Raw genomic sequence first — 23,669 nt, forward strand, 5'->3', positions numbered from 1 at the left:
TCTCACCGTAATTCAGCCGACTGAGGCGCTGGTGGTGGAGAGAAATCGTGGTCCCGAGTTTACCGCCAGAGCGTGCAGACATCTTGGGGTATTGCAGGGTAGCGGGTTAGTGTTTTGCTACATCCTGATGACATAAAATGAGGGTCCCAACGCGCACGTGCAGCGGGCGCGTGCAGCGGGCACGCCGAAGGCATGCCTAAGGCAAGCTCGTCTGCTCCCGTCCGCGTCCAGCCGAGCCCAAAGGGCAGAGATTCTGCCCAAATTGAGGTAAATACCTCACATCTAACTCCTATATCATACTCTGCTAAACTTTTACTTATGATTAGAACCCATGAACAATCCAAGCGCCAAGCCCACATATGTTGCACCCATAAATTCCCAAATATACTGGAGGGTCCAGTAGCATGTAGATATTGCTTATTTCAAAGATATCTGACAGTAATTAGCACACAGGATCTAAGGAAGGGCACGGATCAAGATGCAATCGGTCTAAACAGCATATTATGTAATATAAGATCTTTAGCAAAGCACCCTTTTAAAATATGGAATATGATCACCTCCCACTCCCCTGAAATATGTTTCTTCACAGAAACATGGCTAAATCCCTCAAACCATCTTTTGATAAATTTGGCTATCCCAGAGAGCTATACATTTTTACACTTGGTTAGGGAAGGGAAAACAGGAGCTGGCATAGCCATAGCTTTTAAAAATTATCTCACAGTGAACTGGGTCTCTACCTTGAGTAACGATTGCATAGAACTGGGAATTTTTAAGATCATCCTATTACCAACAGATAGCTGGTATGGAGCACTAATATATCATCCTCCAGGATCTGGAGCCAATTTCACGGACCAATTGGTGGAACAAATAGCTATGCATGAGCTTGTATCAAATACATTTCTTCTGTTGGGGGATTTCAACTTTCATGGTGAAAATCTTACTAACCCTGATGTTAATAAACTCCTCTCTTCCCTTGACTTAATTGGACTCACTCAAAGAGTTAAAGGCCCAACACATCTGGCTGGCCACTCACTAGATCTAATTTTTTCTAACACGGACCAGTTGAGTTGCAACCCTCCTGACCCCCTCACATGGACAGATTACTCCATGATCAAGTTCTCCATACAACAGCCGCGTCCGATGAGTTTAGATAAAAACGCAGACAAAAACAAGAGCCGCACAGACCATGGTGAAATCTCTCCTTAGAAGCCTTCAACGAGGCTTTTTCCATGAAACCAGCAAAGAACGATACAAAAGTATCCAAGATGTTGGAGGACTTCAATTCCACTTTTGGAACAGCTTTAGACTCCGTGATCCCATTACAAAAATGTGGTACTCGTCACTGGCGGCCTTCAACCCCCTGGTTTACTGTGGAGCTAAAGATTGAAAAATCTAAATGTAGGAGACTGGAAAGACTCTGGCGAGCCAATAAGGACCCTCAACATAGACTACAGTATAGACAGTCTTTGTCCAGGTATCATCTGAATTTAAAAGCAGCCAGACGTTTATCATCAACCAAATTGAACATGCCAGCAATTCCCCTAAAGCCCTTTTTAATATAGTAAGGGACTTTGTATCCCCAAAAGTTTGTGAACAGTCCCCAATAGAATCTCAGGAGGTCTGCAACTCTTTAACAATTTATTTTCAAGAACAGATATCCAATATCTATGCGAACTTTCCATCTACAGTTTTTCTAAACCCTGAATCTCTTACTAAACCCGAGGGCTCAGAAAAGATAGCATGCAGTATCCTAGACCGTTTTGAATTAACCTCGAGTGAGGAGGTCTCCAAAGGTCTGTCTACTGCTAAATCTGGTTCACCCCTGGATCTTTGTCCACCAAAGATAATGGCTCTCCTAGCTACGAGTTTTGCTCCTGCAATCAGAGATATCTATAACCATTCAATACAATCAGGTACTATCCCAAGGGCATGGAAGGAAGCGTTCGTTCACCCAATATTGAAAAAAAACGACAGCTGACCCTTCAACACTCAGCAACTACCGCCCTATTTCCTTACTACCGCTACTGGGCAAGCAGCTGGAAAGTAGTAGAAACAGACAGTTAAACTTATACCTGGAATCCAATCAAATTTTGGATCCATCGCAATCTGGCTTCCAACCGGGTTTCAGTACTGAGACCGCCATCCTGGCTGTGACTGACTCCCTTAGGCAGACAATTGACGCAGGAGGTTCAGTAGTATTGATACTCCTAGATCTCTCTGCAGTGTTCGATACCATCTCGCACTCTAAGCTTGCGGAGAGATTACTCTCCTGCAGTATCCAAGGGACAGCTTTGAAATGGCTGCAACATTTTATGTCAGATAGAACACAAACCATCATGTCAGGGCCTTACTTGTCAGAAAACATGCGTCTCGATAGGGGTGTGCCTCAGGGCTCTTGCCTAAGCCTGACGTTATTCAACATTTATATGGCTCCTCTGGCAAAAATAGTTGAACAGCTAGGATTTGAGATAATCTCATATGCTGATGACACTCAGCTTATGTTCACTATTGGCCCAAATCCAGAAGCAGAGAAAACTCGGTTTGCCACCGGAATGCTTGCAATCTCCAGCTGGATGACGGAGAACTGCCTTCAGCTGAACCCGGGTAAAACCGAGGTCATGCTAATGGGCAAAGCCTCAGATATTTGGTTGGATGAATGGTGGCCCTCACAAATGGGAGCAGCCCCTGTTCCTAAGCAATGTGTTAAAAACTTAGGTCTAAAGTTGGCCCAGGTGCTGACTATGAAAGACCACATTGCCGCCACTACCAGCTCCTGTTACTACAGTTTACGTCTACTCCGAAAAATCCTTCCTTATATGCCTACTAGCCATCATAGGACTCTAGTTCAGGCTATGGTAATTAGCCGTCTGGACTATGGTAACACATTGTTGGCCGATGTGGGAGAGACCCTGCTTGTTAAATTACAAGTGATACAGAACACTGCAGCCAGAATGATTTTAAGCCACCCACCAGGCTCCCCCTCGGCACCTTTGCTCAGAGAGCTGCACTGGTTACCAGTAAGGAAGAGATCTTTTTTTTAAATCTGTTGTCTTACCTATAATGCCTTGAAAGGCAGAGGTCCTCTTTATCTGCAAAAAAAACTCTTAAAATACTCACCATGCAGAAACCTCTGATCCAGCACATTAGGCCTTCTACAGGTACCCCTTATTCGCCTGACTCGTATGGGGGTAAAGCGTTTTCATATCTTGCCCCAAGATACTGGAATAAACTAGATATGGCCCTGTGTAAAATCACCATTTACAGTACTTTCAGGAAACAACTAAAAGCTTTTTCTGTTCTAATCTTGCTTCTGATCCGTTCTTGGTTTTTCTCAGCTTTAGGTACTATTTCTAGGCAGCACCAAGATGCCCCAGGGTGAGTCATGCGCTATAGAAATAAAAATAACATAACATAACTCCTTGGCCTGCACCAAGAGGACTGCACTCACTCGGACTGCACCTGCTGCACACTGTGGGACTCAGCACCAGAAGGACTTTGCCTGGCTCTAAAAGTCTAAGAAGCGGCCTCCCTGCAAGCTTCAGGTTGCAAGAGTCCCCAGCCTAGAGTGTGTCCAGTGGATTTTTAAGGATTTGGCCAGGCGCATTGTGAGATTTATAGTCCAGACATCCCACAGGCCATCTAAGAGATTCCAGACTCTTGGATCTGTGTTTTAGATGCTTTGAATCCTCATGGGGAAGTTCAGGAAGAAGTTCAAGAAGTTTGGAGCAACTTTTGGAAAAAGCTCCATAAGGTGACGGACCTGACATCGAGAGTCAAGCCGGCTACCTTCAACCGCAACCTGACCTGGATTTCAGGTTTGTCCAGCTGAAAGCTCCAGAGTTCCAGACTTTTAGGATTTGACCAAGGCCTCACAAATATACAAGCCAGAGAACCAGCACTGAATCAGGTCTGAAGAAGTGGCTTTCTCGACATCGGAGGAAAAATCTCCAGAAAAGATTTTAAGTGTGAAGGTAACATTTTGACCGAAGCCTTCCACTTAGTATAACCGACCAGGGCTCCATCGTGGTCAGCCTCAAACTTTGACTTTCTACTGATCAAGTGCACTATATTTTTTTAAGCACTAGAAAGTGTTTATTCTTTAAAAGCTCATATCTCTGGTTCCTTACATTGAATCTTTGTCATTTTGGTGTCTATTTGTTCATAAAAATATAATCTATTTCTATAAAGAAGTTGGATTTGTATTGTGTGTTGTGTTTTACTTATTTAATGTATTGGTGTTTTTGAATGCTTTACCCACCTACCTCCTAAGATACGGCTGCCTGCTCGTTGCCAGCTACCAAGGGTTGAGTAAGGGAACAAGTTATTGAGACCTTTACTGACCTTTTTATTGTGTTTGTGGCCTTATAACTAGTGGTAAGTCACCATGTATCACTACTAATAATCCACTTACCAATACAGATTATCAACAAAGTCAGGCATTAATAGCTGGCTGTGCTAGCTATTAATGCCCTGGACAGTAAACTCTGCTAAGCCCGCGGAGTTTGCGACATTCAGACATCCGCGCTCCGCGGAGGTATGAAGAATTCCAGAGAGGATTTTTTTTACCATTTGCCTGCTCGACTTTTCTTTTGGCAGCCAACCACGAGCACCAAGACTCTCAGGCCACTTGCATATGTGTGTAAGACTTCTCACACTGCAAGAGAGCTCCCGCGAGACTTAGGGCTCACTCACACAACTTTCAGCTGCGACGGCACCAATCTAGCATTCTTAGAGCTGATTGCAAACAGAGCGGTCAAGCAGCTTTTCTGCTTAAGAATATAGCTGAGAGGCATTTGGAGTGGATTTTCTTCTCAAACTGGTTGTTAGAGTTGTTTATTTTGTGCGAGAAGCCATTTAAAAAAAAAATCAAACCACAAGGAAGTGCCCCAGAGACTCCAACTACCTGTTCCTGGCCAGCAGGCTTCTCCCAGTGCTTTGTCCCTCTTCTGGTTGCTTTTCTTTGGGATCTGGAGCTGGTAGAACTATTCTCCTTGTCTGCTGCATCTATACTATTGGATTCAAGGACTTCGTTTTTGAGATATCACCACTAAGTTGAAAAACTGGTATATAACGGTATTGTTTGTTTGACTGGCGGCATGCGCCTGGATTTATTTGTACTTTTATTCAATTTTTTAAATGTATTGTGGTGGGTGGCCTGCAGTTTTAGTAGGGGCCTAGTTTTTTTATGCATGAAATCTATCTTCTTTTGTGAAGGAAAAATGTTGCGCAGTTCAATACATTTTCTTTTTTCGTCTCCATGTTTTTTAATAAGTTTGCAACATAGATTGATTTAATTAATTCACTATGTGATCCTCAGTAGTAGAAGCAGTGAAGTGTTCAGGCAGTATAAGTTTGACCCTCAATTTGATCAGGGTGAATAGAATGTTTCAAAGGCTGTGAAAGGAGACTTCCATCAAGTTATTAGTGTCTGCATAGAGAGAAGGGAAGACTAGCCTATGGCATTCAGCTAAGTTGGGATACATAGAGGATGTCGATGCTTTTGTTTTGGCTCCCACTTTTACACCCTCTGCATTATGGATTGGTGTAAAGGAGGCTGCGAGGATTAGAGAAGGGGAGTAGATATGAAGGACAAGCATGTACAGCCAATGCCTTGACAATCGATGTGTTCAATTTGTGGGACATTGCAAAGTTCTTGGGATGTTCAACTTCACTTTTTAGGGCACCAGGGTTGAACAGTTCCAGGTAGATGTCGAAGATTTAATCATAGAAATGTAGAATTCCTAGCACAACAACGGCACAAATGTGGGCTAAAAGGAATGAAAACTGTCTATAATATGTTCAATCTAGAACGCAGTAATTAGCCAGCAATACCGCCGAGTGAGTAAATGCTGTCCGCTTAAAAGCTGCTAATTGTATAAATCTCTTATTTTGATTACGTTTGTTTTTTCCCAGACCCAGAACCTGATTCAGAGTTTGCCGAGTATCAGGCCTGAAAGGTAACACTTGTCACTGATCTCTCCTTTATGCATACCACAATACAACATCTACACAAAATCACCGGTGACATTTAAAGAGGCCACACATCTAAATCCCAGCCTGACCAACTAAACGCTGTTTCCTTCCATAAGTCGCAAATTACAGTGCTTGGAAAAGGCAGAAGCTTGGAATAAAGCGCTGCATGAAAACAATATATTATCAGCAATATTTATTACAGGACGTGACCTTTATTTATGTATTACTAGTGAGTATATGTTCGGGGTATTTTAGACTTTCATGCGCACCTTGGCTGAAATGCACATTAATCACGAAACAGCTGCATGCTTTCATGAGAAAGCTAAACCTTGTTTCGTTCCAGTCATGAAATATGGTGCTGGAATAATTTCAAAGTTGCTTTCATACCACTCTTTGAGTACTCATCAAATTGCAATTGCAGTGAAAATCGCAAACACTGAGCAAAGACTTCAATAGATGTTCGTATATTGCCAGATTGGCAAGGAATTTGCACATTAATTCATCAATTAAGATAGATATCGTTCACTTGCTCGACAGCTACATTAGGTCTTATTGCAAACACTCGGTATCAAGTGCAGTGCCGTGATTCACACAAACAATCGAACCCCTTTCTCGGGGTGGTTTGAACCGGAGTCAGTAAACAGAGACATACACATGGAGAAAGTAGTGTTGCTTGCAGAGGTGTGTTAAACACACTTCATTCAATTTGAATCAGTACAGAGGCACATGGTTTAATGTCTACAAGCGGGTACTTTCGCCTTGGAAGCATGTGGACAGAACAGATGCTCACAGGCCCCATCAGGACCTGGCAATTACTGTATGGCTCTTGAACACCTCCTATCTCTCTTGTTTTGCTGTATCTGAAATTTAAATAAGATGGCCAGATGCTAGCTGCTAGTATCAGTTTAAGGGTATACGTATTTTAAACATTTATAAAGGAGCAAAACAGCCCATCTTTGTACCACGTCTGTCTTTCTCATTAGCTTCCTTACTCTATGAAGTGAGTCACCTCAGAGGCAGGCAGCTCATCTCACGCCCCCCACCAAAACAAATATGGTTATTTTCGTGGAACCGAGGAACTAGGTTAGGATCACAAACGAAATTGAGGTTTTTGCACAGCCCTGTGATATGTTTACATTGACATTGTGGGAGCTGTCTCTCGTCGACAGTTTCCACTTTGTAAATTGACAGCCCTCTTTTCAGGTTTTAGTCACTGATACACATGCTTGCTAGTCGCAAGTACGGATACTCGTGACTTGCACTGGCTCTTTAATACATTGAGATAGGGGTTTTTGCACTCACAAATCCTGAATATTAGCTCATTGTCTGCTTTACAAGTGAAAAATACTCAAGTATATCAGGCCCTTGGTTTCTTCTTTAGCTACATGTGCCCCTGAGTATGTTATGATATTTATTACCATAAGTAAAATTCAATACATTGTGGTTCAGAATTTTCTAGGTGCAATAAATAGGCCTTGTTGCGAGTTTGTCCTGAAAATTGGGTATTACATAAGATTTTTTTTATATCCACAATTAATTGATAATGCAAACCCCATAAAAGGTATAATTGTATTCCCTGTGCACAGGTGTTAAAAAGCAGGGCACTCAAAATCTAGGAGTATGACTATTAGGTGGTCTTACGCCATCCAAGATCCATATGAACGGATATGGAGAAGCACAACAAGGCCGTCTAACTTCTGCTTACAGCTATTTTTGAGCCAGACAAACACAGCTGCAGTTTCTAGCCACAGGAGTTGCCTCTGCACTACAATTATTAAAGAGGGGTGGCATTTAATTGCCCCACAACATGGATAAAATCAGGCAAAACACACCCTTCTTTTAGTGCACTGAACAGGTCAGTATCTTCAGAGGCCCTGTTTGGGCTGGAAAATGTAAGCTATTGTCAGCATGGCATAGTATATTCAACAGTGTAGTCTTCTCTTCTATTCCAAGATCCAGGCTTTATGTGAATGACCCGTGTCCCCATGCAGCTGTCCTGGAATAATCATTCCACCAAGAAATAGGTGCCTGGCTAAATACAGTTCCTTCTGGTGCCAATGGCAACTAGACATTGGTTAATTTATTTTCACCATGAGTTGGAAGAGCATGATTGCCTGAGGATCCATATTTGTAGCCAGGTCTGGTGGCTCAGTGGACGAATGCGTCCACTGCAGAGGCATGTGTTTGACATCATGGTCACAGGTTCAAATCCGAGCAATCAATCAATCAATCAATCACTGCATTTGTAAAGCGCGCTACATACCTGTGAGGGTCTCAAGGCTCTGGGGGGGGGAGTCTTCTGAAGGCCAGCAGGCCCTGGGTCTGTCGTAGGCTGGTAGGGAGAGTGTTCCAGGTAGGATAAGGATCTGCCGCCCCCAGTGGTTTTCTGGATGCGAGGGACTGTGGCGAGGTGGAGGTTGACTGAGCGGAGGCTTCGGGTGGGGGTGTGGAAGCTGAGTCGGTTGTTGAGGTAAGTGGGTCCAGTGTTGTGTAGTGCTTTGTGTGCGTGGATGAGGAGTTTGAAGGTGATCCTTTTGTTGACGGGGAGCCAGTGCAGGCCTCTCAGGTGGGGTGTGACGTTGAGGATGAGTCGGGCCGAGGCGTTCTGGATTCGTTGTAGTCGTCTCAGGAGCTTGTTTGTTGTTCCTGAGTAGAGGGCGTTCCCGTAGTCGAGTCTGTTGGTGATGAGGGCCTGGGTGACGGTTTTTCTCGTGTCCACCCAACCTTTCTTTAATCTGAGGTTGATAAAATGAGTACCATTGAGTTGGGCAACAATAAACATCTGTTATTCAGCACCAAGATACCTATGGGTGAATGCGCGCTATACAAATACACATGTTTTATTAAGGTACAGTTCTTATCCAATTTGCCTGACAAATTATAATCCCAGTGGAAAGGTCAGCAAATTCTAGGAAAAAAGTTGATGCAGAGAGATCCATCCATTGGGCATTCTTGGTTGTTAAAGTTTGTTCAGCAGGCTGGTGCCCAACACAGACATCTGCGGTAGAGGGTCTCGTCATGGAGCAGGTAGGGTGATGAAAGCTGCCGGCTCCTGTGCCGCCAAGGGACTACTCACCTCACTGCCTTTGAATGAGCAAAAAAGACTAAGCAAGGCTGTAGGTGCCTCAAGAGGAATTAGGAACCCCAAAACACAGTACTAAAAAAAAAAGACAATGAAATAAGGATGTGGGGAACCAGATGGGACCGGGGCACCTAAAAACAAAACAAATACCTATGCAGAAGGACCCACAACAAAATAAGTGAATTGGGGAGACCAACTCATTCAATATTCACTGCGCTGGCAGGGAGCACTCGATAATGCTCTGCATGGGCTTTAATCTGCATGCTTTACTTCTTGTGGTGCCCCAAGAAGGAGCATGAACACAATGAAAAAGTGTTAAGGGGGGCTGTAGAGAGTGCTGCAACTCTGCAAGAACTGTTTAATAAATCCCAAGTCTCCTTGGTCATTGAAAACATGACCCCTGGAGAGGTTGCTATAATTTTTTAAGGTGTCCAAGCTGGAGCTGTATGCTCTTCAACTGGAGTGTTGGCACCCCTTCTAGTTGTTCCTGTTGTCGCATTATGTGGCCTGAAGACTGTTAACAATCAATGAGTGCATTGGTTTTAATGATAATTTTCACATGCAGATTCACTGATCTGGTGACTTTTTGATAAAGCTAATAGGTGTATCTTATATATGTTCATGTGGTAACCCTGTGACAAGGCCAATAGGCCTGCCTTTTGCATATTGATGTGGTGACACCCTCACAAACAAAAGGCATGCCTTATTCAAAATTACACCTCCATATATTGAATGTTGCAGCTGGCTAATGGTGGGGGAGATTGGCATTATGGGCAAAACATATTTTGAGGATATCACCAAAGTTATTTCCATTAATTGAGTGTCATTGTTGTGTGCCAGCTAACCCTGGGTGTAGTCCGTGTAGTCGTGCTACGCGAAGCTACGCAAAGTTGAAAAAGCGCCACGCGAGCTATGCGAGCGTGCGTAGTTGCTTGTCCTGTCCGTTCACGATGCATTTTTCTTGCTCAGGAACGCGTTCTGGACGCTGTTTGCGTGCTCAGGGGATTAGTATCTCGTGAACTTGCCCATGCGGTCGCCTATGGGCGCTGTCATCTTGTTTTTCACTTGTCCCACCCGTTTGCGATGCCTTATTTCCTGTTCCGGGTCGCGTATAGCTTGTTCGCGATTCGCATTTCATGTTCGGGAACATGTTTTACATGTTCGCGACGCTTTTTGCGTGCTCGGGAGGAAATATCGCGCAAACTTACCCACGCAGTCAAGATGGGCGCGGCCATCTTGTTTTTCACTCTATGCTATGGTTCTGGGCCTGCTTTTCTATCCTCCCTCTATTTTTGCAATCCTTAGGTTTTACACTATTTTTCTGATCTTTTTATTTACTATCTATCCCTCTCTGTCCCTAAGTCTATATTTTGCATTTTATTTCTACTTTTAGTGCGTTTTTTTCACTTTTCTACTGTTTTATATTACTTCCTTCTTTAAGCTCCTACTTCTTCCCCTAACTTCATTTTTTCCTTCTAAATTTTCTTTTCCGCCTCCCACACACCCCAGAACCATGGCTAAGGGTACAACCGGCTCCAAGGGCAAGGCGCCTGCACCCAAGAGCCGCCTGCCTTGCGGCAGTTTGCGCCCTGCAGGGGTGCAGGCCCGGGAGCTTTTTGGCGAGGCGGAGGTGGCCGTCATTGTTTTTTTTGTGCAGCGCCACCTCCCCTTGACCTTGGCAGCAGGCGGCAGGCCTGGCTCTGGGTACCCTACCCAGGAGCGTCACCGCCGGTGGGCGAAGGTGCGCCGGGCAGTGTCTCGCTGCTCAGGAGTCCGGAGCACCCATAACCAGCTGGCCCACCGGTGGTCAGACATCTTTGACCAGGAGCGGGACCTGCTGGACCTGCTAGGTGTCGAGGTAGTGGGGATTGGTGAGGAGCTAATATACTAGTAGTATAAGTATTGTGATTAATTTTTTTCTGAATCGCAAGAATACTGCTGCTTACATTGCAGGTAAATTACGTTTCAAAATCTTTTGTGATTGTAGGTCAGAGGTGCTCGGCGCTACTCTTACTTGTTTGCAACTTTGCGCACGCTTGGGCTAATTATGTAAGAGTTTACTTAGAGAACTTAAGTTAGGTAATGCTATTGCTAGAGAGACTCTAGTCCTTCCTTTGTCCTCCTGTCACTAAGAAGAAATAGTGGTGGATGGATTAATAGGTTTAGTTAGTATTAGTTGGTAATTTTTTAGAGGTCTGCGTGATGCATCCTCTGTCACTGAGTGCTGCTTACCCCAGTCCTTAGTAGAACCTTTTGTAGTTTGTTTAGTGAGTGGTAAGGCTTAGCAGTGTCACTAGCAGAACATCAGACGCAGCCAACCAACAATTTAGTGTATGCACACATTTATACATGTGCCCTCCATCTCTGCATTTTTTAGGGCTAAAATTGAAATGCAGACTTAGTGAACAATTAGCCCGTCTGGAATATGTGGGCTAGGTCAGGTGGTACTTAGGCTTAGTTAGTATTCTGAATCAGAGTGGAACATTGGATTAGTGTGCATAAATAATAAGTAGACGGTCCGTGAATCCCGCAAAAATACTACCAGTTGATCTGATTAGATAGGTCAATTTTATTGCAATTGTTATTTCTCAAAATGTGTTTGGAGCGTTTTTTAAAATATTTTATTTGTTTCACACCAATCATTAATGTTTGTCTCTTTCTTTATTATATCTTACATGATCAGCACCCAGGGGCAAGAAGACGGGGTCAGAGTCGGCGGGACAAGATCAAAATGCCTCCCAGGGCCAGGACCGCTCCTCTACCGAGGGCTCTGCTGCTGGCCCCAGTAAGTCCTCCAGTGGTTAATATTAATAAATATATTTCCCTAACTTTTACTGCACCTTATTTTTTTCTGAACTATTATTTCTGTTTCCTAATTCTATTTTTTCCAAATCTCCTTCGATCTAGACGATCTGTTTCTAAATTCTTGTTATCCCTGCCTCTAACTACCTCTGCTATGACTCTCTGTACTACTACTATCAGTCTGTCTGTACCTAAGCTTGCCCAGTTGGCCACTCTTTATTTAAAAGGTTTTAAATAAAACTCAGACTCTGTCACCAATAGCTCTAGCCACTGAGTCCTTTGGGTTGTCCTCTGCAGGTCTTCTTAATCTTGAGGCTTTTCGACAATTGCCACCAACAAAATGCCCAACCAGATATTTGACTATTTTTGATCGGATATAGTACATACTACTACTGTTGTGGGGATTCTGCACAGCCACATACAGAACTATGCACAAGAAAATAGGATGTTGGTGATGGGAGGTTGGACCTTTCTCACACCTCAGTCAGAACCCACAATCCCCTGACCGACTAGCTATAGTGTCTCATTAGATCCCCGAACCCCCCGAAGATACCCAATGATTAGACAATCCAGAACATAATGACACCCTTTCGTTTACTCACTCGTGTAAGTCCACCACACCAAATACCACAGAGTCTATGTGTAAGTTCAAAAGGTTTATTTTCAACTAATAAGTTCTGTACGATGTTCTACAATTCAGTATTCTATACGAGCCAGCTCCAACAGCAAAATGCATAAGATTAAAACAATAAACATTGTTACAAGTCCATCGAAGACAAAAGATCTCTGTGCGAATTCTGGAAGACCCCTCACCTTAGAACGTAGAAGTACTGGTTACATCATAAGCTCTGCAAAGCTCTGGTTGGTAGAAGGGAATCTTCCGCCTGTTATGAGAAAAATGGTGCGTGTTAGATAGTATAATGCAAGCATTTCTCAGTCATGCCAAAAAGTGTAGCATGTTATGGCTAAGCAATATGGACTGACCAGAACTACATAACAAAGTGGCTTGTTTTTTTAACTCTTGTACGCAACGCTCAGACAGTAGCTGGATGAGCTCATGTGGGCTCAAAGGCGTCTTACACAACACGCTGCGAGGTAACGTCACGTGCGCAAAAGACATGAAGCTAAAATGGTTGCATGGCTCAGGCTAACTTTGCAAAGAGAAGAGTAGACTAGAATGACCCTAGGGACCATAACACTACTAGGGTCTACTCTACTTTACTCTATTTTACCCGATTTGGACTAGTGATGTATGTTGTATATGTATGTAATGTATTTATGTTTTTTTTCAATCTTGCTAGTGAAAAAGAATAAATAGTGGGATGTGTATATATGGCATCTAAAATTGTGTAATGTTTATTCTAAGCGTACTACCGACCACCAGTGCCGGGGCCAGCGGCCATGGCGATGGGGCGATTTCGGAGGGAGCAAGAGATGCGGCACCTGCAGGAGCTACAGGGGGTGAGTCAGCAGCAGTGGCGGGTGGTAGTAACATATATACCTTACTTATTGCCATTACACTAGCGGGAAGGGTGTATACTCACTGTACTGTTGAGACTTAGTAAGTATGAAGTTGTAGTGAACATTAGACAATGGTTGAAGAAGACACCGTTTACTTTGCATTAGCAATAGCATTAGCAGCGTGAGTTGAGTAACCAATGGCCTCTTCTATCTGACTCCAACTCAGCTGTGAAAGTTTTATGGAGTAGACTAAAAGTCAGATAAGATGACCTTGATGGATGTGTTGAACAAAAAGGGAAAGAAGGGTGGAAGGAGGAAGGACGGGCGAGATGTTATATGACTGGCAGTGAAGGATACGTTGGAAGCATGCATAGGTGGCTAATAAGAATCAGATGCATTGGTTGTTGAAGGATGAGTGGAAGGTGAAAGAAAAGATGCCAACCTGGGTGGGTGACACCGTATGTGTGGATAGGATAGCAAGAATCGTCTGCAGTGTTTGTGTCAAACTCAAAGCCAAGGCAAGCAAGGAAGGACGCATGGGTGGTTGTTGGTGAAACAAACTAAGGTTTGTTGAGAGATTAAGAAGAATGTTAGACGTTTACTTTGAATAGATGGATGCCTGGATGTATTGATCATAGATAGCATAGGTGGAGACTGTAACTGGATGCAGACCAGAGTCTTAGTTTGAAGAGAATGTAAAAGAAACCGCGCCAGAGTAGCAAAGCCGAGGGGAATATAAGTTGTATTTTCAGAATACTCCCTTGACTCACAGTAGTTTGCTAGCACATCATATATATACATATTGTGTATGTATGTAGTTATCAAGCACCTTCCTCCGACTCCGAGGACCACTCCCTACCAATGTTAACTTATTTTCGAGTGTGTCAGCCAGCCTCCCATTGGGGGTGGCCTATCTGTTGGTTACATAATCAATCAAAACAAAGTACCTCATGTCGTCCCATATATAAGCAATGATCATTGGATCAGATATATCATCTGCCTTTTTGTAGTAGTCAGGGCAGGGTGAAAGTAAAATTGAGCAATTGCCCTTGATGTAACAGAAAGAGTATGGCCAGTGCCATCCGTAATAGAAAAATACGAGCTTCCCCACCTGTAGACAATAGTAGAAAAAACTAACGTGAGTCTGCGTCAGGACTCGAGTATGTTTGTCTTGGGCGCAAGCTGACTTAGCTGGGATGCCAGCTACAACAAGGTTATTTCGCTAAACTAGAGAGAAGAAGAAGACTGGTGTACTGTGTACTGGAGTCTATAGTGCTAGTATAATGCCTGAAACTCCCACAAATGTTAGAGGCCAAGGAAGTGGGAGGACAGATACATACCTCAAATGTTATGTACTGTGCTTGCTAGTGCTACTGCTACTATGCCACTATGTTTTGAATTAATTTTGTGTTACTGTTTTGCTAAGTGGATTTGTAATATGTTTCTTTCTTTCTTGATATAGCTCCTCCAAAACCAATCAGGAAGGAGTTGGCAGCCATGGCCCGGCACCAGAAGCTGGAGGCCATCTGTAAAGAGTACCGGTGGCTGGTGGTTCTGGTGGAGAAGGAGGCGGCAGCAGCTGCAGCCTCCTCCAATGCCCCGGGCCCCAGCTAGACTCCTCCAGTGGCATGGCGCTGCAGTCAGGCAGCCGCCCGCCGCTGTACACCAACAACATCAAACACTGCTGACCCCCCCTGTGGTTGCAACTGCAGGACATATGCGCGCCGCATGCTCCTCCGAACTGCGCTACTGGAGGAGGAGGTAGAGGAGCTCAAGAAGAGGGTCAAGGTCCTAGAGATCGACATCTGAAGAGCCCGCCGCTAAAGACCCTGTTTAATTGCCCCTTTTTTATAGGTTCTTTTGGTGGGTGGGAATCGGGCATTGGGGTTTTTGCACTTTATTATTTATGGACAAATGGACATTTAATTTGTTGGCCTTTTTCGTTTTGGACGTTGGTTGGGGTTAGGGAGAGGGGTGGGTCAGGTGTTTTTGTGAGATTTTTTTACATAGTTTATTTTTGTTAGGGGATTAAATTATATATTTATACTTTACATACAATAAGGTTAATATTTTGTGGGTGGGGTTACTGTTTTATGTCACACTGTTTCCTTGCTGCTGCAGGGCCACAGCCAGTGTTTGATTCAAATAATTGGCTGACTTTTTAAGACACAAACAGATAGATGTGGTACCCCTCACTGAGTGACTTGTCCTACTAGTACTGTCAGTCTCTCCCCCTTTTCCATTATTATACCTCCCCCAAACATATTTTCTTACCTGTGATTGATGTTTAAGTTAGGCACAGCGATGGCTGCATGACGATGCAGGTTGGGTTTCCAAAGAGAATTTAGATGCCATGGTTGTGGTGGTAGTAGTAGACACTGGCAGTAGCATTTACAAAAAAAGAAAATGAGACAGTCAGTCACCTGAGAGAGACTCTGGGAGGAGTAGTAGAGCAAAGTAAATAAAACATAATGGTGGAGGAGATAACCTAGTACAACAAGTTACAAACTGTAGTTGTGTCGAGTCACTCAACTAGGCCTACACTCGACACAAGTGTAACCTTTAGTGCTGTGTGTAATAGGATGACAAATCCAATCGATGCCGGCAATTAATGATGATGGATTAAGTTCCTTTGTTAAAAAAGTTACCTCGCAAATATACTGATCATGGGTGGGCAAGCAGAATACGATCCTCCCCCTGCCTTGAAATTGAATTAGTGTTGCTTTGGCCACATCCACCCCAGCAAGCGTGTGATCAATTATTGGTGTACATTTAATTTAGTCACACCTCAATAAATCACACAGCCCGGGGAAGGAGGGTTAGGGTTTGATGAATGGTTGGGAAGTGGGGTTTGGGGAAAGGTTTGACAAAGAAAAACAGTACGCATGGACAAACAACAAAACACAATCTTAGTAGACTACCATATCCATAAATCTGTTAGGGGTGAAAAAGTAAATGCATGCATGATGATGATAACTTGATGGTTAATGCTAAGTAGTACTTACTAACTACTATTAGACAATTAGACAGTACAGCAGTATATTAATATTATGCAATTTGTCTTGCCTGTCTGCCCTCATAGAGACCCAGATTACATGCAGTTTTTTGTTTTGTTGTACCTGGCTTACTTTTAAAGATAGCAAAGAACATTTTAAAATAGCTGTAGGGATGAATTATAAGTAGAGAGCAAACATAATTAATAATAACAAAAACACACGGTAGTAATGATTGAAGACAAAAAATGAATCAAATTATTTAAAAGATGATGAAAGTTGATACTGTTACTGTGTTATCCTGGTCACAATGGGGAGTTGCATCTTGGCATTCCTCTTGGTCCTCCCTTCTATGGATGCTCATGCTCCGTCCATCAATCTTGGGTGATGCCACTGCCTGCCTGGCAGATGTAGATTCATTGTTAAGGTAAGTGTGCGTTGTTTTTCCAAGTATAGCACAGGGTAAAAGCTGGCCTGTAAGTGTAAATGGAAAAACCAAAGGGATATTGAAAAATCAACTAATAAAAAAAATGCATCAAGTACGGTGGAGTGCAACAAGAGAAGAGAACACTTTCAGACTGAGACGGCATGGATACATCATGTCAACTCTGTTTACAGCATTTAAGCTACAACAACAACAGGACAGAGCAGGCCCACGGCACCGGGCCGTGACCAAATCTCCATTTAGCTTAAATTTTGACAGAGCCAAACAAAGCACAGATACAGCAACCTAGCATTTTTGAAATTGAGTGACTAAATCAATGCACCGCTGTCAGTCATACCACTACACTCGACTCCACCTCTGCACGGACATGTAGGTCTGCTGTGGATCTTGTTGACTTGTGTTTACCTTTTATGCCACTTCATGAAACGCAGTTATTCCATCAATCATCTACGATCCTAAGTACTGACTGACTGAGAAGAGTATAGTATGTGGTCATCATGATCATGGTGTCCAACTCAGTTTGTGACCACTCCACAGGGCTTGGTCGCCCCACTCACTGCTGCCGCTCCTGCCTGCCTTTGCCGCCTCCTGCCTGCAGATTCCTTCGCTCGCTGCCCGCTGCTCCTGGGAATTTCCCGCTGCTCCTGGGAATTTTCCGCTGCCCGCTGCTTCTTGAAATTTCCCGCCGCTGCCTCCCTGCGGCCCCGCCCCCCTGTGATTCCATTCGCCGCCCCGCTCCCGCCACCCAGCTGCTCCTCCCTCCCGGCTCCTTACTTATGACGCCCCCAGAGCGCCCGCGCAGCAAGAGCGCCGATTGAGCGCTGAAGGTGTGCCAAAGGTAAGTCCGTCTGCGCCCGTCCGCGCCTGGACCGCGCCCAGCGCCAGACCCCCTGGTCCTCGCCCTCGCCAGCACACCCTGCACATCTACGACGCCAAAACCCTCCACGCACTCAACGCCGGCCGAAACACCGCCTCCTACCAAGCAACCCCGAGACGCACCCACGGACCCTTCACCTGCCGCTTCACCGGCCTCCGACCCAACACCGCACCTGCTAAACCGAGCCCCAGCAACAAACACCTGATGTGCATCCTGCTCAACACCCGCTCCGTTCACAGGCATGCCGTCGAACTCTGGAACCTCCTCGACTCGACAGCACCAGACATCGCCTTCCTGACGGAAACCTGGATGAACGCCTCCTCAGCGCCCGACGTCGCCATCGCCGTCCCAGAAGGCTACAAAATCACCAGGAAGGACCGCGTCAACCAGACAGGAGGAGGCATCGCCATCATCCACAAGAACACCATCTGCATCACGACCAGCTCCGATGACACCTTCACCTCCGCCGAACACCTCCACTTCCAGATACACACCGACCCCAAGACCACGCTCAGAGGCACCCTCGTCTACAGACCACCGGGACCAAGCACACAGTTCAGCGAAGACATCACAGACTTTGTCAGCCCGCACGCCATCAATTCCACCGACTACATCCTCCTGGGGGACCTCAACTTCCACTTGGAGGACAACAAGGACCGCAACACCACTGCTCTGCTGGACAACCTGGACAACCTCGGACTCAAGCAACTGGTAACCACCCCCGCCCACTACGCCGGCAAATACGTCACCTTCAGCGACTCCACCAATCTCCAGTGGACTGACCACAGCTGCGTCCACTTCAGCTTCAGTAAAACAACGACCCACCACCACCCTCAACAAGCCCCCGGCAGGAGCTGGAACAAGATCACCGGCGACCAGCTCACCACCTTCATCAGCCAGAACCCCCCACCAGCTCAACGGACCCCAACGAAGCCGCCAACAACCTCACACAGTGGATCACCAACTGCGCAGATGCCCTCGCACCACTGAAGAAGAACCCCCCCAGCAGACGTGGCAGCAAGAAAGCCTCCTGGTTCACCGACGAGCTCATCACCTCCAAGAAGAACTGCCGCTCCCTGGAGAACACCTGGCGCACTAACCAGACCACAGACAACATGACGGCCCTCAAACACACCACCCGCAAACACCACCAACTGATCCGCGCCACAAAGAAGACAGCCTTCAAGGAACGACTGGACAACAACACCCACAACAGCAAGGAACTCTTCAGCATCGTCAAAGAGCTCTCCAACCCCGACGCCTTAAACAATGACATCACTCCCTCGCAAAACCTCTGCGACTCCCTTGCAGCCTTCTTCCACGACAAGATCGCCAACATTCACAACAGCTTCGGCCCACCAACCACAAACCCCACCACCGAACCGATGCCCCCCACCGCCACCCTCCGCACCTGGACCCCAGTCAGCACCGAAGACACAACACGCACAATGAACACCATCCACTCCGGATCCCCTACGGACCCCTGCCCACACCACATCTTCAACACGGCCGACCACAACATCGCACCCCACCTCCGCGACATCATCAACGCCTCCTTCAACACCGCCACTGTCCCGGAGTGCTGGAAACACGCCGAGATCAGTGCCCTGCTGAAGAAACCAACTGCAGACCCCTCCGACCTCAAGAACTACCGCCCCATCTCGCTCCTCCCGTTTCCTGCCAAAGTCATCGAGAAGACCGTCAACAGACAGCTAGCCGCCTTCCTCGAGACCAACGGATCCCTCGACCACTCGCAATCTGGCTTCCGAGCCAACCACAGCACGGAGACCGCCCTCATCGCAGCCACAGACGACATCAGATCCCTAATGGACAACGGGGAAACTGCGGCCCTCATCCTCCTGGACCTCTCCGCAGCATTTGACACTGTCTGCCACCGCACCCTGGTACAGAGCCTGAACAACACCGGCATCCAGGAGAAGGCCCTGGAGTGGATCACCTCATTCCTCGCCGGAAGAACCCAGAGAGTCCGCCTCCCCCGTTCCGGTCAGTGGCCACCAAAGTCATCTGCGGCGTTCCACAAGGGTCATCGCTCAGCCCCACCCTCTTCAACGTCTACATGAGCCCCCTCGCAACCATCGCACGTCAACACAACCTCAAGATCATCACCTACGCCAACGACACCCAGCTGATCCTCTCCCTCACCAGCGACCCGGACGCCGCCAGAGCCAGCCTACACGAAGGGATGAAAGACGTCGCCGAATGGATGAAGAACAGCCGCCTGAAACTGAACTCAGACAAGACGGAGGTCCTCATCCTGGGATCATCACCCTCTGCCTGGGATGACTCCTGGTGGCCCCCCGCCCTGGGAGCCACCCCCAAGCCAACGGACCACGCACGCAACCTAGGCTTCATCCTGGACTCCTCCCTCTCAATGACCAGACAAGTCAACGCCGTCTCGTCTTCATGCTTCAACACCCTGCGCATGCTTCGAAAGATCTTCCGGTGGATCCCCACCGAGACCAGGAAGAGGGTCACCCAGGCCCTCGTCACCAGTCGGCTGGACTACGGGAACGCCCTCTATGCCGGCACCGCTGCCAAACTCCAGAAGAAACTCCAACGGATCCAGAACGCCTCAGCACGACTCATCCTGGACATCCCTCGATACAGCCACATCTCCGGACACCTGAGAGACCTGCACTGGCTCCCCGTCAACAAAAGAATCACGTTCCGACTCCTCACCCACGCACACAAGGCCCTCCACGACTAGGCCCCAAGTTCCTCAACAGCCGCCTGACCTTCCACAAGCCCACCCGCCAGCTCCGCTCCGCCAGCCTCGCTCTCGCCACCGTCCCCCGCATCCGCAGAGCCACCGCCGGAGGAAGATCCTTCTCCTACCTGGAAGCCAAGGCATGGAACTCCCTCCCCATCCACCTCCGGACAACTCAAGACCATCTCGCCTTCAGGAAGCAACTCAAGACCTGGCTGTTCGAGCAGTAGCATTCCCCCCCCCCCAGCGCCTTGAGACCATCCGGGTGAGCAGTGCGCTATACAAATGCCTATGATTGATTCATTGATTGAGTTTGTAGTGTACCGAGTGAGTCCAGAGTCCATATTCAAACATCCAATGGATCGCCCTGAAGTAGAAGTACAATTTTGTTTTTAAACAACAAGTCTGTTTCCAGCATTAACCTAAAACAGTTACAGGAGGACACATATACAGCAACATAGCATTTTCCAAAGTAAGTAACTAAATCAACACACAGCTGTCAGTCATACCTCCACTACTACACTCTTGACTACTCGACTCCACCACTACACAGACATGTAGGTCTGCTGTGGTTGTTGACTTATTTACCTTTTATGCCACTTGATTTGAAACGCCCCAAGTTATTCCATCAATCATCTCCGATCCAACTGACTGACTACGAAGATAGTATGGTCATCACCATGGTGTTGTACGTGTTGTCCAACTTCAACTCAGTCTGTAGTGTACCGACATCGAGTAAGTCCATATTCCATATTCAAAAATGCAACGGATATTGGCCTGCAGTAGTAGGAGTACAATTTGGTTATTAAACAACAAGAAGGGAAAAATTGACTGTCACTTGAGTCACTTTTAGTTGGTATATTAATTACTAGTACAGTTTGACTTCATGCACAACGTCATCAACACAAAAAAAAGCAATCACTCTGAGTCTGCATCCAACGCATGCCATCATTACCTGTTTTGCTCTTCTCTTTGGCTGTCAGATGCCTAGTTCTGACAGGTGTGTTTTTTTTACCGAGGCAGTGGCCTCATTATTACTAACCCTGGGCGTAGTTCACGAAGTAGCGCTACACGTAGCTACGCAAAGTGCACTTCACACTACGTGAGCTACGCGTGGCACTTCGCGAACTACGTAGTACCCTGTTCGCACTGTGCAAGATGCCGTTTTCAATGATTGCACAGTGCGGACAAGCCTCCGGCACTGTGCAATCATTGAAAATGGCATCTTGCACAGTGTGAGCTGTAGTTTTCTGTAGCTTGAGTAGGCAGCTTTCTCAATGCGGACTGGTAGTTTCTCATCTCAAACGGTCGCGTGCATACGCGACCATTCGCAATGAGAAACCTGACCTCCCCGCCTTGAGAATCTCGCCGGGAGGTTTATTTTCCACGCTCGCGATCGGCAACTTGATGTTGCTGATCGCAAACGAGGAAAAAGTCTCGCCGGGATGTCATTTTGCTTGCTCGTGGTTGCCAACTTGACGTTGAGGACCGTGAGCATGCAAAAAATGACCGCTGCACTTCGATATGCTACGCGTGTTTGCACTGTGCTACGTGTAATTCGCATAGTGCGAAGTAGCGCAAACTTCGCAAACTACGCAAGCGTAGCGTAGTGCTTTGCCCAGGGTTAATTACTACTCCAAATTCATTTTGAGTGTTAGTCGCTGTTTCGGTTTTCTTATTCATCTGTGGCACTTTGTCACAGTTGAAGTTGGTTCATATGGTCAGCGCTGTGAGTTGGGCCACGGCCTTGGTAGTGATCATTGGTCAATTGAGTTTGAGGAAATGTGACATGTCAGCAAGTTTCTTCGAAGAGTTCTTGTCTTTCGCTGCAAAGTACCTTCTGTTCTGACATTGATGAGCTTTTTATGCCTGTCGAGGCGGTAGCCTTCTGAGAGTGATGCGTTTACTTTTGGATGCCTGCCGAATGGGGAAAGCCTTCTGACAGTGAAGAGTTTTGGATGCCTGCAGAGGCGGTAGCCTTCTGACAGGGATAAGCTTCGGCTCGGAAACAACATGAGGATAGCTATAGTCATGTTCCACTTCTTCTGGAGGGACTGTTAGAGGCAACATTTCTTGTACTATTCTCCATCCAATATCTGGCTTGAGGGAAATGTATTTAGAGTCAGGAAGATGGAGCAGGACTCTGAGGAGTGGACAGTTAAATCTACAGAGGTGCAACTTCAATATGGAAATAAAAAGAGAAGACGTGGTGATGGATTTGTTGTGATTCAAACCAGAAAGAAGAGACACACACAAATAAAGGAAGGAAGAAAGTAACAATTTGAAAGCCTAGTTGTCAGGGAAGAGGAGCTTGTCCTCAAACTCTGGTGGTTCGATCAGAAGTAGGTCATCTAACACAGTACTTCCGTCACCTAAGTCGCTCTCCTCTTCCTGCTGTGATGCAGGTATTTTGTACTCTGGTGCTATAAAGTGCTGATTCATTTTGATCATGGTTATCCTCTCCATGCTTTTGGGCGAGAGACTGGTCCTTTTCACAGTTACATTGGCACCAGCAGCACTGAATACACGCTCAGAAGAGACACTTGCGACAGGGGAATCCAGATACTTTATCGCCAGCCTGCTGAGCACTGTCCATTGGCTTCTTTTCCCATACCAATACACCAATAGGTTTTGATCCATGAAGACCTCTGTTGTGTCATCCAGATAGGCCTGGACCGTACGCTCAATGCTCAGGGGAGCTCCGATTTGCTTGGCATCTTTCGCCTGTGCATCAGCACTGGACTTACCATACCCATGTCGTAGAAACCAATCAGTTGCCGATTGTACTGTGGCTGATAATCCTGTTCTTGCTGATGTTGATGTTAGTGGTGTTGTTGGTGACTGTTGGGAGGCAAATGCACTGCCCTCAGGCTCTGAAGTAGAACTTGATTCTGGATGACCTGTAGTACTTGTCTGGCATTTAGTTGCGGGCCTCTAATTACCAGCCGTTCGTTTTCGAAATCAGTAGCTTCCTCAGCTATCAAAGTTTTGTACTTGGCAACATCCACTTCTGAAAAAGGAATTACTGCCTTACTGTTCAGAAATACTTTGTACCGTGGATCCAAAATTGTGGCAGTAAAGTAATGTTGATGTGACACAATGTTATGTTGAATCCTTGTATTTCCAGATAAGCAAACGTCTAAGCAGTCCGCCAAATAATATGAGTCTTGTTTGTCATCCACACCAGCATACTTTTCAGACACCTCCTTCAGCTGTTGCTCTAGCATATGCAACAATGGGATAGCTTGTCCCATAGTACAGTCCTCCCTGCTGACTTCACGAATGAAGATCTCAAAAGGAAGTAACAT

This window comes from Triturus cristatus, chromosome 4_1 (assembly GCF_964204655.1).
Source record: "Triturus cristatus chromosome 4_1, aTriCri1.1, whole genome shotgun sequence".
In the NCBI taxonomy this organism is placed as follows: domain Eukaryota; kingdom Metazoa; phylum Chordata; class Amphibia; order Caudata; family Salamandridae; genus Triturus; species Triturus cristatus.